Source organism: Lonchura striata, chromosome 5 (assembly GCF_046129695.1).
Source record: "Lonchura striata isolate bLonStr1 chromosome 5, bLonStr1.mat, whole genome shotgun sequence".
Lineage (NCBI taxonomy): Eukaryota > Metazoa > Chordata > Aves > Passeriformes > Estrildidae > Lonchura > Lonchura striata.
Genome location: NC_134607.1, coordinates 67,553,396 through 67,571,664, shown reverse-complemented (window position 1 = coordinate 67,571,664; position 18,269 = coordinate 67,553,396). Strand labels below are relative to the sequence as shown.

Sequence of the window (18,269 nt, the reverse complement as noted above, 5' to 3'; positions counted from 1 at the left end):
TCCTACCACACCATGCTGTGGAGCAGCCATGTTTTTCAGGAGGAAAATCACCAATACTGAAAATGCTGTTTTCATGGTGTTCTCCTGGACACTGAGGAGTTTTATTGCTGGTGCTCAAACTGCAGATCTCGATAAAACATCTTGTCCCTACATCAGTGTTACCACCTTTATTCCAGTAGCTGAAGAACCAAAAGTAGAAAGGAGAATACATATCATTGATCTTCTGTGTAAAACAAGCATTGGAAACTTAAATAAAAGTTTCCAGGTGGAGACAGCTAATCCTGATCTTCTGAAGTATGTTTGTTTTTTAGAGGAGAAATTAATGAAATCACAGTGTATCAAACACCTGTGTTCATAACACCCATTTTTGGATGTTCATAAGTGTTCATAACACTTAATTTTTCTCCTAGAACTTTAGTTCTGAGTAGCATTTTCCCTCCAATAAAGGGACATTTGAATGTTCTCTGAAAGTGGAGTTTCTCTCCAATTCCAGGGAGATAAATGCCTTTGAATAGAAAGGCACATGCTGTTACTGGTTCTATTATTTACTGCATTCAGGAGTGTGCACAGAGGTGTTGAATGATCACATCAATGCTAATAAATAGATAAATAAAGGATGGTCCTGAATGCCTGTAAATCCATGAGAATAGATGCAGGAATGTAGGAATTTATTGTTAGAAGCACAAATAGTCTAGACTAAAATTAGTGTGCATTCACTTCTTTCAAGCTAGTTGTTTTTTATTATTCTGAAGGAAGTAATAATTTGGTTGCCCTTCCTGGTTTCACAGTTATTGCTAAAAATCAATTCTAAAAATAATTTAGATGAAAAAGTGTAAGTTTTATTAGGTATCTCTTTGTGACCATCTAACACTATGTGGAAAGGGAAACATCATATTGCAGTCAGGTGACAATAAGGACAGCAAGAGCCACTACTTTACACGGTTGCTGCCCAATCTGGTAATTGTGCCTCCAGGTTCTGCTCCCTGACAGCTGCAAGTTATGCCCAGGAACACTGCAGTGATTGAGTGCTGGAGTTCCCAGGACAGCATCTATTCTTAGTGGTCCAGCAAAACTTATTAAGAAAAGTAATTAGAACAAAGCTCAAGTACATTAGCCTCTTTAATGCTCCTGAATTCTCAGAGCGGTCTTCAACATTGGCAGAGGCTGTTTCCAGTAGAGAAGCTGAAGCAACTTTCTTTGCTGAAGTTAAATCCACTTTGGCATTGTGGTGGGAATTTCTTCTTACATAATAATATCATGACCTGGACAGATCAAAGGGCACTGGTATTCCAATTAGTGAAAATAACCAATTTGGATTTTATTTTTATGATTTCTTATTAGTTTTGATTTTATTCTTATTCTTATGGTTTTTTATTATTTTATGTATTTTTGTCAAGATGCAAAGTTCTGTGTTTCTGCCTGCTTATTATGTATGGTGTTCTTCTACACCACGTCACCTCACACCTTTTCTGTCATCTCCTGAGGCCCAAGAAATATGATGTGTTTCTATAATTTTCAATTTCCCTTTCAAGAATAATTTTTTCTCTCTTTCTTCTCTATCATAAATCTGCCATCTTAACTCTGGCAGGATGGAAATGTATTTTCTTTTTCTGCTTGCAACACCACCCAGCATTACATTTGCTCAACAAATCATCTCCATCATCTCCACCAGCTTCCTGAATATTTGTTTCTCCATTGGAATACAAAATGCATTTGCAAGCCTGTTCAGTCTTGTCTAAGGAATCAAAACTATGTCTCCTTGACTTTCACAAAGTCTTTGGGGGGGATCTCTTTGATATTTAAACTTCTTCAGAAATGTGACTGGCCATATCTCTGAGATGGGAACATTCACTAAAGACCTTCAGTACAGGGCAATGTGTTCTGTGAGAGGAGCTACAAGGAGAGGTGCTCTTCATTTTTTCTTATTATACACCTATATTCACTCATCGTGGGTACTTATCCCCTAGCCCAGGCATTGCCCTCCCTGCTAATCCTGGTAGAGTTGGACAAGAGTTAACAAAGTGCCCTTTGAGCTGCACGATGTCCCATTAGGCAGGAAAACAGGTTTCTAGGTTTTACAAGTCCAGACTACTCACATTCAATTACTGAACAAGCAGTCTATTTATAAAAGGGCCTACTAGCTATTTTTTCTTCTCTTATGCCAATTAGTGACAATTTTTAGGTCTTCTCTTCTGTCACACTCAGGATTTTTTTGGTCTTTGTTCTTCAGTTGCCTTCGAGAGGTCTTTTGATGCTTTCTGTACTGTTGCTTTGTAGGCCAGACAGTCGCGTCAAGTGTCACTCCTGACAACGTGCAGTCTGTATAGTAAATTTAATAGAATAACACTCATTTGGTCTTTATCTCAAAACTAAAATCCTCTTCCAGCATAAGCTGCTGAGTTGCAAGGATTACACAGCAGCTTGTCCTTCTGGGAACACCTAGAGAGCAGTTGGGAAGACCCATTGCTGTGGCCACACCAAAACTCTGCTACTTGGTTTTCCTTCTTAGCAATTCTTAGACCTATGGGGGAGTGGAACATAATTTTCAGTAAATTGGATTGTGCCTGCATTGAATCAAGCTTGTCCCATTTCAGATATTTGTATCGTACATTTCCAATGGCATTGAAAATATGTTTCCTAATTTTAAAAGATTCTCAGGACTTTCCCAAGGATGGAGAGGAATTATGTCCTGTAACTCTTGAGGAAGGCTAACTTCTGCCTGGCACTGCACACAGGACTGATGTTAGTTTCACAACCAACTTTTTAAGAAAATACACTGTTTGAATATAAATATTATAGCAGTCAGAGTCTGCTACTACCTGCCTTAAAGTTTCTGTTTCCCCATGCTGAGGAGCTGAATGCTGATCCTCAGGCAATTCCATTCTGTGATGCTAATAGCACTAATACAGTATCATTGTGTCTGAGGCTTCAAAGATACCATACAAGCATTTTCTTATGATTCCCTGATCTTTGCATTTATACCCAGCTGTTTGTTATTCAGTTCAGCCATCAGCATCTAAGTCTCAATGGACCATGTAATATGCAGCTGTAGCCAGATGTAATGCTTCCTATTCCTAAATGTTTCTGTTAGAAGCTAAGAGTGGCAGGCTAAAGACGACTGATAACAGTGTTGCTTGCATTAATTTAAACTCTAGAGCTACAGTGATTCTGTTTGGCAAATTTATTCCATGGCCAACAAGCAGAGCAGTATTTCCAATCTCCATCATTGCTAGTAGTGTTGACATTAAATACATTGAGTATGTCTGCACTGATACACAATGTACTTATGGTGCTAATTCAAATAGGAGAGGGATGTCCAATTTGCATAAACAAATATATTTTCAGATGCAGTTCTATTTAAAAGAGATAAAGACAGGAAAAAGCTTGTTCTAAACAATGACTCGCAATAATTTGGAACAGTTCAGCAAATCTTCAGTCTCCTTAAATTTTTGTTCTCTATGGATAGCCAGGGAACTTTTACAATACCTTGTTCATGCCACAGCCAGATCTTGCTCTGCTCATTTTTCCTGGCATGGGTGGTGGCACAGAAGGGAATTGCAGTGTTTGAGCTTACTGCCACAGATCACACTGAAGCATTTGACAAAACACATCAGCAGGTGTCTGGGATTGCATACATATTCAGGGAAACTTTGTTAAGCTCTTCACTAGAAGAAAAGTTGAGAAAGTTGTTCAACCTGGAGAAGGGAAGACTTAGGGGACTCCTTCTGGCACCTTCCAGTACCAAAAGGGGCTACAAGAGAGATGGAGCAGGACTTTGAACAAGGGACTACAAAGGGTAATGGCTTTAAACTGAGAGAGTGCAGGTTTCTATTAGCTGTTGGACAGAAGTTCTTTACTGGGAGGGTGTTGAGGCACTGGAACAGGCTGCCCAGAGAAGCTGTGGATGTCCCATCCCTAGAAATTTTAAGGGCCAGAGTGGATGGGTCTCTGAGGAAGCTGATCTATTAGAAAGTGTCCCTGCCCCTTGGCTGTGAGGTTGGACTTGATGATCTTTAAGGTCCTTTCACACCAAAACCATTCTGCAGTTGTTTCTAAATTTATGCCAGTGGGTGGTTATAGACTTCTGAGAACCTTTGGACAGGATCATTCTTCTCAACTGCAACATTCCTTGTCAGTGAGGACTCAACATGCTTCAAAATTTTTATAGAAATTAACTTTTCTCTAGGGATTTTCATTTTTCATTGTCAGTGTAACTTCATAACACACACTTTAGATTCTGCTTGGTCATTTCATATTAACTCAATGTAAGAATGAAATAAAAATCAGATGTGTAGTGTTTATTCCCTTGTTTCTTCACTGCCCCTTATATTTATATATATATATATGTTATTATTTTGCACACTAAGTAAACTTAAGCTAGCAGGGTGGTTGAGGTGATGATGGGCAGTGCTCTCACCTCCTGTGCTCTGTGCATCCCTGGGATGGTTGGTGCTGCACAGTGAGATGCAGCCCCAGTGCTGGGTACTACAGGTTCAGGCTGCTTTTCAGCGTGAGCAGCATTACACAGAGGATTTGATGTGATTGTAATGAATTGCATAGGGGAACTGGTTGTTTGAAATCAACTTATAACTGAGAGCACAAACCATTGCAAAGTCAACAGTTTTTCTGAGTGGCCACCGCCAGCCATCTCTTTTGAAAACACTAATGGGCTGTTTAATTAGGTGATGAAAATTGTTTACAGTTGGTGATCCCAAGTTTTGTCATTTTAATAATGGTTAAATTCAATCTCTTCTTTGATTCTTGGCAACTCTCTCATTATTTCACAACCTGCTTATGTCTAGTTTAATTCATTTGCCTGTATTAAAACCGACCCTCTTGTGCAGTAGTGGTGTTTGCTTAACTGCACTCTGTCATTGCAATACGTGGGGAGCAACTAATATTCAGCAATGGATGTTAAACTAGTACAACCCTGGAAGAGAATGTTTACATTTGTGGAAGATGTATTCCTTTTGAGTTTGTATATATGAGACCTAAAGATAATCTATCCAATAGCATGTGCATTGCAACTGTTCCTGTGTACATCTTACATCTGGGGTGTTCTAGCTTCTCTTCTCTCTCTCCAAGCTTAATAATACATGTCAGTTTGCAAATCTAAGAAGGAAGAACTTGGAGCATGTGGTTTAACCCACTTGTTCATTCCCCCTCTGCCCCCAGTGGAATGGGGGAGCTGGAAGTAAAATTCACAGGTTGAGATAGTTTAACAGGGCAAAAGGAATTGCAATAATAAAAGAATATAGTAAACAAATGATGCACAATGCAATTTCTCACCACCACCTGACCGAAGCCTGGCCAGTTCCTGAACAGCAGCCCCCAACCAGCTTTGCCCCCAGTTTATACACTGAGCACATCACCACCCCCTGTGGAATATCCCTTTGGCCACTTGGGGTGGGCTGTCCGTGCTGTGGCCCCTCTCAGCTCCCTGTGCCCCCCAGCCACATTGCAGGTGTGGGGGGATGAGAAACTGAAAAGTCTTTGTGAGTTGGTATAAACCCTTCTTAGGCACAACCAGAACAGCAGTGAGTTACCATCATTATTTATTCTCATCCTAAATCCAAAACACAGCATGGTACCAGCTACTGGGAGGAAAATCAACCCTGTCTGCATGAAACCAGGACCTTATGTGATTGATTTGGTCTTCAGTGGTTGCTTTAGAGCAGGAAAGAGCAGTAGTTTTCTTTTTTTCCTGATTTTCTGATGTTTGTCTTTACTTGGTGAAGGTAGACTGGATTATTGGAAACTAATAATATTTTGCATTTTGATGGCCACAGGATGCCTATGGGATAATTTACCTCTTCACTGTATCTAAGCATACTACAAAGACCCACAAGTCCCTCTCTTAACAAGCATACAGTCTTAACAACAAGAAAAACAAAAAAAATTGTTGGAATGTGAAAAATTATATGTAAAGCACACCTGAATGACAGGACGTGCATCCAGACTCACTGGATGGTGCTGGCAAAGGTCAGGAAATGCCTGGTCTCCAGCCTAGTCCTCTGCAATCTCAGTGGACTTGGATTTTGGTTTGATTTTTGACAGCATTATATGCCTCATATTTTGCCAAGCAGCTCAAGCAGAGGCAGATGAACAAATTGGCAGATGCTAGGGGAGGGGACATCTTTTCAGTTTGGGTTTTCTTCCCTGTCTATTTCAAAATTATGTCCTATATGTGTCCTTGGATTCAGAAGGAATAGGAGCCTTTCAGTTGAGTTTTGGATGCCACTAGGATGGAACCCCACAGAATGGGTTTTTTTGGGGAGCTGGAGACTGGTCAGTTCAGAAACCACATTCTGGTTGATGCTGTGGTATGAAATCCTACAGCATTTCTAAACCTATTTGCACTTCCTATTTTTGTGTTGCAGATGTAAAGGCATCATTAATATAAGCATGCAATATGCTGCATGGGTAATTAAAACAGACTTTATGGTTGTACAGACAGTTATAACCATATGTGACTGCACTTAGATAAAGGTTGTGCTTTCTGGAGCTCAGAAACCATGTGGGAGACTCAGTCCCATCTTCAGAAGGCACTTCATGGCTTCTGATTCTCAGGACATCTGCAAGGACATCACTGAGATGTTTTCAAATAAGTCCTTCTGCAGTTCAGCTGCTCAAGAGTTCTTTAGCCCAGAAAGTTCACAGAGAAAGAGAAAACCTTGTGTATTGCTTTAGAGCAGGTGTTACCTGAGTGACCAGGCAGGTGTATGAAAACGAGAGGGGTAAGAAGGATGTACACAACAGGGCAGGCATTTTCCAGCATGACAATATATTCTCACTTCAGGTGTTTTCCACTCCTATCATGCGTACTCAGCTTTCTGAAGTCAAGGTAAATAGGCAAGCTGAGGATTGTTGTATTCCTGTGTTTCTGACATTACTGGACTTCTGGAAACTACTGTGATGCTGTTGCAGTATGACAGGTGGTCTATTATATAAATAAGAACAGCTAAAGAAGAAATTGTTTACATTCAAGGCATAGAACTACATGAATGATTCAAAGAAAATGTGATTTCTCCCATTTTTCTACTGTTGTATTCTTGGAAGGTTCTTTAAATATACATAGAAAATACAAGCAAAATAGGTTTTTTAAATTTCTAATTGTGTGTGCCGTTTTCTCTCTAGGGAGCAAACAGATGAACCAAAATAAATAAGGTTTATTCTACAGCTTTAGTGATAAAGATACTTGACCTGAATAATAGTGGGAAATAATGAATGCAAATGTTTGCAAGAAGCTGTCACATATCTTTATTATATAATCAATACCAAAGAGTTGGGATTATGTTGACATAGTAGTGGCACACCCTTAAAATATTACGGTTCACCATAAATGCAATTTTAAGAGTACTGTTCAAACCCCCCCAAAAAAAGAGATGTTTTTAATATTTTCTCCTCCTTACCTTTGTGTCTTAATTACACACTCAGGAAAGTCTGTCCCTCCTTTGAAGCTTCATGTAGCAAACTGCACGAGAGAGCAGGTTTTGGGGCTTTTGGCTATTTTCAAAGCTAGAAAGCAAAGGGTTAAAAGGACTCTGTATTTCTCTATTCCCAAACCGCCATTTAAATGGAAACATAATTTTATGAACATTACATCTGAATGCCATTTCTTTTTACAGGATCCCTTACCTCTGGGACACTGGTTTGGATCAGGATTTTTTTTTTTTCTTGCAACAGCTGTTCAGTGCATGAAATAAGCCAGTGGATGTAGTCCAGTTTATAGTGGGAAAGTGTCCATGTCCAAACCACCATCTCAATTGGCACTGAGTATCATCCTTGTCTCAGCAAAATGGCCAGAAATTGAATGAGCATGAATAATGAACCCTTTGCAATTGTCCAGGTCAGGTTGACAGCAATTTTGCCTCTTGTCTATTGATAAACTTGGCAAAGGTTCTGCATTTCCAGGCACACAGAGGCCTTTCTTAATGGTTAATTCTCCAAAATAAAATGCACCAAGTTTGAGGTTGCTGTCATTCCTAGTGCTGATGAATACATTGATGGAATTTCAGAACATTTTAATACAGGGAAAAACTTATTGCCCTGAACAGTTTTCATTTTAAAATCACAAGCACAGGAACAGTAAAAGGTGGCTTTGTGTTGCAGTAATCCAGAGGATGAGATATAAATAGTATAGACTGTCACATGACCTAAATTTTCAAATTTGGGTGTCTAAAGTTAGACACTGAAAATCAGGACAATTATTTTGGTCTTCCTACCCATTTTTGCAAGCACAGAAATACATTGTTAAATCTCATGTTCATTTTCTATGGAAGTAGTGATGGTTTAGTTTTAACTTAGTGCTTTTTCTCTGAGGAGCCCTGAACAGTTTTACTAAGTGTGTCAATGTCTTGGTAAAGAAAATTTGATACTGAAGCCCAGAAAAGTGGAATCTGTGCTCTCATCTTAATATAAAACTGTCCCTTCAATGCAGCCTGGAACCTTTAGAGGTATTTGCTAGGAGGATTTTATTTCTTGGCATCCTCCATAATCACTGGAGAATGAGAGGCTCCAGTTCTGAAATGTCTTATTGGAGCCAAATGTTTTTGCTGTGCATTCCACTGAGGAGCTTTTTGTCTGGTGTCTGTAGAGGGAACCCAGACCTGGATTCCTATCCCTATAAGTATCTTTGCGAGTACCTTCTTTTGTGGGATTAATGCAGTATAAAAAGATAACAATTCTTCCATGGCTGCCACATGAAGGGCATTTGTCCCTTCAGGTCCCACTTTTTCTTATCCTAGAGACATCCATTGATCAAAATGCCCGAGTGGGCCTGATAAATCTTGGATTTGTCAAATATTTACTCAGGCCTTTCCCTTTGAAGGGCCTGGTGGGAGACCCATGTTTTGCACAGAAATGAGACCAGATTTTTGTGTCAGGTTTGTCTTTACGTAATCCATCTTGATTGGAGTCAAGTTAGGTGAAGAATGTGGTGTTAATTGTCTGGTCCCATTTGACCCATTTGTCTGGACTGAGCCCTAGAACACACTAGAAAGCATCCCAAATGCAGGCTTGTCTCAGAAGCTCTTTGTCAAATGCTGAAAGTGAGGATGGATACTTACGGTTTATGTGGTTTGGGACCCTGTGGTGAAAATATTATTGCAAAATGTCTGTGTTGTCCAGCTGGTTTTGTAGAAGTCTGGTAAGGAGCAGTCCTTTGCTCAGGGGTGGAAGCAGGTGAAAGATGGATCTAGGTGAGCTAGCAAGCTACCAAGTGGGCCAATGTCTGCACTGGCCTGATTTGAGTGAGGAACTTGAATCTTGGTGTCCCCATGTCAAGCAAGTCACCTGCTTGCCAGATTGTGAGGTGATTCCCTGAGCAATGCTGGAAAGAGTAGAGCCTTTCCATCCCTCTGTCTCAAAGCCAGTGAGCTCAGGACTCACAAGGACACTGCAAGACAAATCTTCAAAATTAAATCTTCTCTGGCCTGTAGAGATCATATGTCTCTTCTCGTCTCATCACTGCCCCTCTTTCCCAAGACTTTCTGTCTTAGAACATCAAATTCATCATACCTTTCCTAAATAGAAAGTAAAATTGTTCCTTTAAAGGAAGGCTATGCATTCAGTTCTGCATTTCTCCCTTTTATTCAGTAGATTTGTTTCTCATTTCAGACTCATTTTAGACCTGAGACTGTGCAAGATCTTTAGAGAAAAGGCCATTTCCTTGTACTGTGTTTATACAAAACCTAATTCTGGGGACCCTGACCCATGAAAGGTCTGAATAGCTCCTGCAACTCAAATAATAATTTGGGAGATGTAGGCTTAACCTCTGCAAAACCAAATGCATTTGCTGGTCATTTTACAGTGAAAAGGGAAAAAAAAGAAATGTGCATAAAGAAAATGGCATCTGGTAGTCTGCAGTAAAATGGACTGATCTATTAAGAATTAGTGCTAACAGGCCTCTAAGTTTCTTTCCTCAAAATTACTGCAGTCAAAAAAAAAAAAAAAAAAACCAAAAAAAAACCCACTTCACATTTGTGCTTAATTTCACCTCTGTTTATTCTCTTCTCCTGTTCCCTGAAGAATGTAGATGAGGTTTAAGTTAGTCTTAATAGTAATAGGTTTGGAATCTAGCACACTTTCACAAAATTAACTTTGCTTCTGTTGATCTGGGAATTAAAATGCTTCATTAATTTAGCAAGTCCTGGTTTGACAGCCAAATAATGCATTTTGTGAGTTGTACTTTTAAGTCTAAAATTCTTATCTGAAGCCCTCCCTGGATATCTCTGACATTCAGGGCAGCTTGCAGATCTGCATGGCCTGGAAAGGAGGAAAATGTGCCTGAATATATATATGTACAAGTGCTCTAATACAGTTTATATGAATATGTTGTTTCCAAACCTGTATTTAAGCACTTATAGGTAACTACTAAGAAACCTGTTTCTTCCCTCCTTTGCAACATACACTTGCATTTGTTTCTTATTCCTTTGTTGTTTTTTATCTCCTCTTTTACCAATGCAACTCTACACAAGCATCCATGTTTTTGGTTAAGGGAAAGAGGCTGGGAAGCATGATGGATTTCTGTGTTGTACACTGGGGCTAGGGGAAGGTAGCAAAAAACTCCAAATATGTCTGTAATAAAGGATGTGTTATCTCTCTTCACGCCAGACACCATGTCCTGGGAAACAGAGGAGATGCTGATATTACCAAGTTCTCAACTGTACAAGTCTATAATAATGTTCTCATATTTCCTGTTCCAATCATTCTGCAAATGCTCTTTATCTTGTAGATGTTCACCTCTAAAACATCCATAAATTATATGAACTGTGCTATGATCATGGGTCAGACTTGGAGACTGTGATACTACACAATACATACCTGCAGAGGACTTCTATGGTACCTCCAGAGTTTTTCCCCGACACAGAAAATTAATCTTTTTTTCACATCACTTATAAACATTTCCCCAAATCTCTTTTATTTGGTTGTGGCTTGTCTCAAGGCTCACTCTGGTCTGGGCTGTAAGGCTGTGCATGGGCACAGCCCAAACAAATGTCTACAAAACACAACCATGAAAAGACTTCAGGATTCTCAAGGCTCATAAAACTAACCACTAAGCACTACAATATAAAATAAATTGAAATAGTTTCATTTTATTGGTGTCTAAAAATGCTTATTCCCTTCTAGTGTCGCCTCAGAGTAGTGCAGCACTACTCAGCAGTAGAAAGCTCAGCAGTTTCATAAAGCCATAATATAAAAGCAGGTACAGGTTCCCCAGCATGAGGCATCACTGGATTCCAGGTTATAAAGGTAGAAAAGTTTAGCCAGACCAGTAATGCTGCTGGATGCCCATCACAGAGTTAGCAATATGGTAGACTCAGCTTAATTTGATCTTTGTTTCTTTGTAGTTCTGTGATTTGCACCTCAGAATCACAGAATATACTGAGTTGGAAGGGGCCCCTAAAGAACACTGAGTCCAACTCCTGTCCCTGCACAGGACACCCCAAGAGTCACACCCTGTGTCTGAGAGCATTGTCCAAGCCCTTCTTGAACTCTGTCAGGCTGGTGCTGTGACCACTGCCCTGGGGAGCCTGTTCAGTGCCCAGCCACCCTCTGGGGGAAGAAACTTTTCCTCATATTCAGCCTGAACCTCCCCTGACACAACTTCAGGCCATTGCCTTGGAGAGTTCACTGGTGACCTCAGAGAAGAGATCACTGCTGGTGTGTACAGAAATGTCATGCAAAGACAAATTGTAATTTTCTATTTGTGTGCCCTGCTGCAAAAGCAGGAATTTTTATCCATGCTAGATGAATAAAATTTTTGGAGTTTCTTTTCTCTGCTCTAATTACCATAAGTCAAGATGAGTCTGTAGATTCCGTAGCCAAGGCTAATTGTGTTTTGCTTGTGAAGGTCTGTGGAATGAAAGGCAAGGTGACGTAGCAGTGTGGCACTCTCTCTTCCCCCCATGCACTGCTTTATAACCTCAGTTATTTCAGAGGTAGCTCCTCTTGACTGTGGTTCATAGCAAAACTTAATATTTCTGTCTGTGTTTTGGGAGGGGTGAGGGAAGAGTTAATTTTGCTCTTCTGTTGTCTAGGAAACAGTGGTTGTACTTACTTCCCTTTTGAAAATAGATAGTGAATTCCACATTCAGGGAGCAATGAATAAGATAAAAAGCCACAAGATTAGAAGCTTGAATTAGACAGCGTTTGAGAGAGCAAAGATAAGTTCGTGTGCGCTGGAAACTTTTTGGTTGCACTGGAATGGAGTGGGGAGGAGATCTGCTTTTAAAGAAGGTGCTCAGGGCTTTTAGGCTCTGGGCTGTTGGCACTGATTCAGCAAAGCGTTTAACTAAGTGCCTAATTTTAATGATGTAGGGCCCCACTGAGGCCAGGGCTGAGGATGTGGTCCGGTTTGTACATTAAGCACTTTGCCTCCCACCACTTGGAGAATTCAACCCTGTGCACATCGTGCTAAAAATGAAGAGAAAGAGAGACACCAGCAATTGCGATCTGGGCTCCTGTGCTGAAAACAAGCCATCCATCCAATTTAGGGCTGTAAATACTAAAATTGGAGATGGGGTTAATGATTCAGAACAACAGAACAGGGAACAGGATTTAAAAAATAAAAAGCCTTGATGGTTGTCACAATGGGCAGCAAATGACAAGTGCATTTCAGTGCAAGTTTAAGACGATTATACTTGGAAGATGGAGCTAAAATATAAAGCGAGGGCTGTATGCAATGCTGCACGTTCAACTGGAAATGTAGGTTATGTACTTGGTATTAATTCATGTCCCAGTGAACAGGAAAAAAACCCTCTTTCTTTGATTCAGATGGGACTTGAGCTGTAGATTTTTCTGACTAAGAAGCTCTGGATAATTCTTTTCTTATGTATTATTAATAGTTCTATTACATTAAATCTTAGGTGTTCAGAATGATCCACCAGAGGTGTTTCTCCCCCCTTCTCAATCCGCTGTTCTCAGCTGAAGTCTAGAGTGCACATGGGTAGGTGAATCTGGGCTTGGAGAACTGGCACACGGGTGTATATAAAGAGAGACACAATTTTCAGGACTAATTTCTTACAAACAGCTCCAGCAGATGTGTTTTCAGGAGGGATTTTGGTGTAGTGAAAGAGGTGCTGCCCTCCAAAAGGAACTGTTTGAAGAATTGCAGAATCCTGGGGAAGAACTACTAAAACAAATGAGCAGGAATGGGGAGTGAGTGACAAAAAAGGAATGTGTTGGGAGTGGTGAAGCAGAAAGATCCTGGCAGGGAGTGAAGAACAGGTTTTCTGGATGTGTTTAAAGGTGTAAAAAAGGGCAGCCTCAGAGACAGTAAAGCAGATAGTAAATCTCCTCCCAGGATTTGTAATTACTACATTGTGATTAAAAAAAAATCCCAACAAAATATAAAACCACTCAAAAAAACAATACAGGACCAAAACAAAAAAAACTAACCAAAAAAAAGAAGTCACATGGAAAATCCTCCTGTCTCATGTGTTAGTAGTGATCACAAGCAGTCTCTTGTGAATGTGGTCAGCATTGATATACAAATATGCATACCGTGCTTCTGAGTAGCAAATTCCAGCCCCCTTTGAGGGGAGCTTTGTGAGAGGTTTGGGAAATAAATATAAATGCAAAACTTAAAAACCGAGAAGGAATATGGAAAATGGAAAACGCTTGGGAGGATTTGTGATGACTTTGCAGACTGGAAGTAGGATGCAAACTCCCAGGTTGGAAGATGTTTCCGAAATGGCAGTCAATTAAAATAATATGTGATAGAGGGTTGACAGTTTGGGTGTTTTCAAATGATCCAGCTCTAGCTCGGAGTGCAGTGGGTAAGGTGCAGAGCTTAGCCGGGTGTTCCTATGGCAGTCGTTAGTCACCTTTTCCCTTCCCATAGAGCAGAGAGAGCCCTAATGACTGTGGATATAATGATGCCTTCAGGGATGCTTAAGGAGTAACACAGCTCCTGTAGCAAGGTGCAGCCTGGTTCCCTCAGTCTCAGTCTCAGTGGTGTGTGGAGGAGCCAGGACATGCCTCGAAGGGGTTGTCAGCCCCCCTCATCACTCCAGAGCTCTTAGACAATTAGCGGCTGCTTCCTGCACAGGCCAGGAGTGGGAAGGGAGCTCCAACTCCACCACCTCACACATGGCTGGAAGTCATTTGGCTTTTGCTGTAAAGAGGTGAGAAATGTGAGTTACTGCTCAGTGTGGCCTGTGCTTTTAAAGGGTTACCTGGCAAGGTCTCCATGAGAGGCACCTGATGAGCTTTGCCAGTGCTGCTCTTGCCTCATCTCTCAGACATCTACTGTCCTGAGCTGCTGCAGCCTTATGTAACTGCCCCAGCTCCCCTAGCAGCCTTTTTCTGGGGGGGAAAGGTGCTGATTCACCCTGCACATAGGTGCTGCAGCACAGTTTTGGTTGCAGCTCTCGAGTCAGGCAGCACCTCTCTGGAGCAGAGCGAGGGAGAAGTAAAGAGAGAGGAAAAAGTTGGAGCTGGAGGAAGGTCACACTGCAGCACTTGTGTTTCTAACTTTCCCCTAGAGATGCTTGCAAGGAAAAGACAAACCTGATGGATTGTTGTACTTTCGAGAGAATGCAATGCTAAGCAGGTGGTTCCTGGCACTTAATAGACCCAGGGTTGTGTCTGTGCTGCTTTCAGAGGTTCATCTTCAGCAGGCTTTAATCCTGACTGCCACGGGTCGTGCTGACAAAAGACACAATGGCAGAGGCTGTGGGGTGAACCACCCAAGTGTCAGCCCTCAGCAGAGCTGTGCCTACTGCAGAATACAGCACTGGTGTCTCTTTGCTGCCCCAGGTGATATTTAGCAAAATGATAATCAGCAAAACTCCATCTTGCCCAGCTGCAGCACCACCTCCCCACAGTGCTGTACCCATGCCATGCTTGGTTGTGCTACAGAGGTGGTTTCCTACATATGGATCCCTGTATCACAGTGGCTCATAGACACTTAGGGCTTAAAACAGGAATTATTGGCCCTGGCTCAAGCAGCCAACTCAAAAATCTGAGTCTATAATCTTGGGTTCTTCTGTGCCCCTTGGTCGAGGAGGAAGGGCATCCCAGGGCTGGATGTTCATCTCTTCCTGAGCCACTGGTGTACAGCAGATGGAAAAATGGCCTTGGAGGGGCAGTTTCTGTCCACTGATTAGAGAAGGAGTCAACTGGGAGATGGGGCAAGATGACTTGTGGAAAGACCTAGGGATGTGGGTATAAACCAAGAAAGGGAGGCATGTAAAAATGTGCTGTTTTAATGAATATTTTCAAAGTAAAACAAAATTGAAGTCCCGGAGTAAGGCAGTCTACAAAAATGTCAGACTTCAAAAGCCAAAAAGGGGGAGATACATGGCTTTCAGTGTGCAGAATGTACAAAATATAAAAATATATTTTTGAAGACTTTTAAAATTCAGAAATCAGAGTCAGGAAGAAAAGAAAAGGTGAGATGAGAAGGAATGAAGAAGGGTTTCAGGGTTTTCTTTGTTGTTGCAGTTTTGTTTTTTTCACTGTTCATCAAAGCCTCCTTCAGGGCCTCTTCATCAGCCAGCTCAAAGGACCTGTCCCAAGAAGTGCCTCCTCTAGCAAGGATTAGCTGTTTGTTGTGAACATGCTAATTTCTGATCACAGTTCTGAGAATGCATTTTCTTTCCTTGCTGATAGAAACCATATTAGCTAATAAAAATAATTAAATTTATATTCTCTAGATGTAATTGGTGATTATGCCCTCTAGGTGGAAAAAAATGCTTTCAGATGAGCAGAAGCCTATATTCTTCACTCAGATGACTTAAATTTCTTAATTTCCACAGAAGTGGACTGCAGAGAGAACAGTATCCCCCAAGCCTGCACAGAAAGGGCATTAACAGCCATTTCCAAAAGTAATTTATAGTACTGGTCACTGTATTATGCCAACTCTAACAAACTCTCCCCTCTTTTACTGCTAGCATGGCTGTAATTCCAGTTACTCTATTGGGAATTTGGGTCTTGGAAAGCTAAGTGATTTATAAATTTTTAAGAGGTGAGGCATACAGCTAATCTAAAGGAAAATGGGCTCTTGCAGCCTATGCACCTGCTGTCTGGGAGGGGAGGGGGTTTCTTGCAGAATTCCTCTGCTAGAAAAGGAAAACTCTGACGATCTTTAGGGTAGCTTGTTTTAACAGACTGATGAAAGGCCATTGCTCCTGAAACCTAAAGCTTTCCGTTTACTGAAAGCCTTCAGTTTACCCAGAAATGGTTAAAGCCCAGATACCTATTTTTGCAGCAGTGAATCATCATATGAACTTCCCAACTGCTGGCTATTTTGTGTGAGGGAGCCGGTTTTCATGAAACTGTGATGGTCTTTATTTAGGTCACACTTGGGTCCCTTCTTGCATCCCTCCCCAACATGCTTTCAGTGTGAGAAACAAACTCTTTCTAGGAAACAATTTGTTAACAGCCTCCTCCCTTCCAGCTGGGATTTGTGAGCCCTGGAGAAGTGAGGCACAGAAGGGATGCAAGGCAGGGAGCATGGGAAGGACTCCGTGGTGAATTCATACCACAGTAACTTGGTATTTGATTTCTGGGTGAATGAAGTTACTTGTGCAGTTCTGGAATTGTCTCTGAAGGACTTCCTGTATGGATACCCATGGCACACATACACTTCAAAACATGTCTTAAAAGAGTTTTATATTTATCCATTTACTCTTGGTCCTTGACAATGTCCAGGTCAAAAGTTATGTGGTGTTCCCACTCCTCTGACACAGATGGCACCTGATGCTGTAGAGAGATGGGGGAGAAGCTGCTCTCTGCCCTGCTTCAGTTGTTAGTGTGTCATTGTTGCTAGAGAAACACAAAACCTTGGACGGGGATTCTGGCAGAATAAAAGCCTTTCAATTCATATATGATCACATTTAAAGGAGGAGGAAGGAGGGACCTTGTAAAAACCCTGTTCATCCACTAGAGAGCATATAGGCAGTGCTTCTCCTTGGAGAAAATAAAAATGTCAAGCTCTTATTATGCACAATAATGCAATGCAGTTTAAATGTTTACTGCTGTTCTACCCACCGCAGTTACATATGAAGAAAAGACTGTGTGAAAACTGGAAAAATGCTTTGAAAATATATAACTTTTCATGTTCAAAAGCCTCTTATCTCCTTGTTAGCATTTAATATCTTCTTGTTCTTATAGAGCATTCCTATTCTCCCCATGGAAACATTAAATTATTTACAAAGTTCCTGAGAAATACAGGGGTGGGCTTGAGAAGGTGCAGAACCGATCTCTGCAAGGACATTTTATGGCTTTTAGAGGATTCCAGTGTTTCATTTCTGGCTGATGTGACTTGGAAGAAGCTTCTGCAAACAAATTGATGTGAAGCTGCTCATTCTGCAGATGATCAATGCAAGAAGCTGGCGCTGAGAAGGTGATATCCTTTGAAGTCTAATGATATTAATGTTGACTCTTAAATATTTCATAGCTGTTACTCTTTTGTAGTGATTTTAGTGCTTGAGTTAAGGAGCACAATTTTTTTTCCTCATCTAATTTCCATTTTTCCCCTCTAAACTGCCTCACTGTGTGTATACAATACACATATGTAACTTCAGATTTAAACCATAGGGATCTGCATGCATTAAATGGATAGTGGCACACCCCACTAATTAATTAAACTTTTTTATCCCCCATGGGTGTCAAATTTACTTTTCCAAAGGCTGTTTGTTAATGCAGTGCATGTTAGAGGCAGTTTTTTCTGTGGAATGTGTTGCTGACTTTCTCTGTTGCCCTAGTTAACCTTATTCCGTCCATCTGTAGGTTACAGATGATTCCGTTTACACTTGTAACCTGCTGTGAGAGCTAGGCATGAAAAATAGTATAGAAACCTCAGGTAACTCCTCAGATACATATCTTTTCCTCTGTTCTTTTTTATGCCTGTTTTATTTTGTGGGAGGTAAAATCCTTTGTAATGAATTTGCTGCATTCGTATAAAGCAATATGGTTTTGTTGTACATTCATTATGTGGCCTTTCCTGGTATTTTTTTACTTTTTATGTGCCATGATTCTGACTTAGCCAGTGGCAAAATATTTGTGTAGTGCTTGGATACTGGATGGATTTCCACTGGCACTAATGGACAATCTGGTCAGGATTTTACTTGCCATCAGCATCTAGCAAAACTTTCTTTTTGTTGCCTTTTGCAAGTGATCAATGGATCCACTTAGATTATAACCTGGAGTTAGGAGTAATATCTCTCATTGCAATAAAACAACTGTTAGAATCCATTACTTTTCTGGGGAAAAGAATGGGATTTTTTTAATTGTAACTGCCTTAGTAGTGTACTGGTGCA

The 18,269-nt window shown here is 40.8% G+C and overlaps 1 protein-coding gene across 15 annotated transcripts in view; it reads left to right on the top strand.

Annotated features, from left to right (window-relative positions):
• The window catches only part of CELF2 (CUGBP Elav-like family member 2), a 547,018-nt gene that overhangs the window by 316,916 nt on the left and 211,833 nt on the right, over nt 1-18,269 (top strand). The window contains exon 1 of one of the 15 annotated variants that reach the window (XM_021530965.3): nt 15,837-17,353. The exons of the other annotated variants lie outside the window; for them this stretch is intronic. The gene's annotated coding sequence lies outside the window, so the exon portion shown is untranslated. Of the gene's footprint in view, nt 1-15,836; nt 17,354-18,269 lie in introns of those variants that run through there. 15 annotated transcript variants of the gene reach the window in all.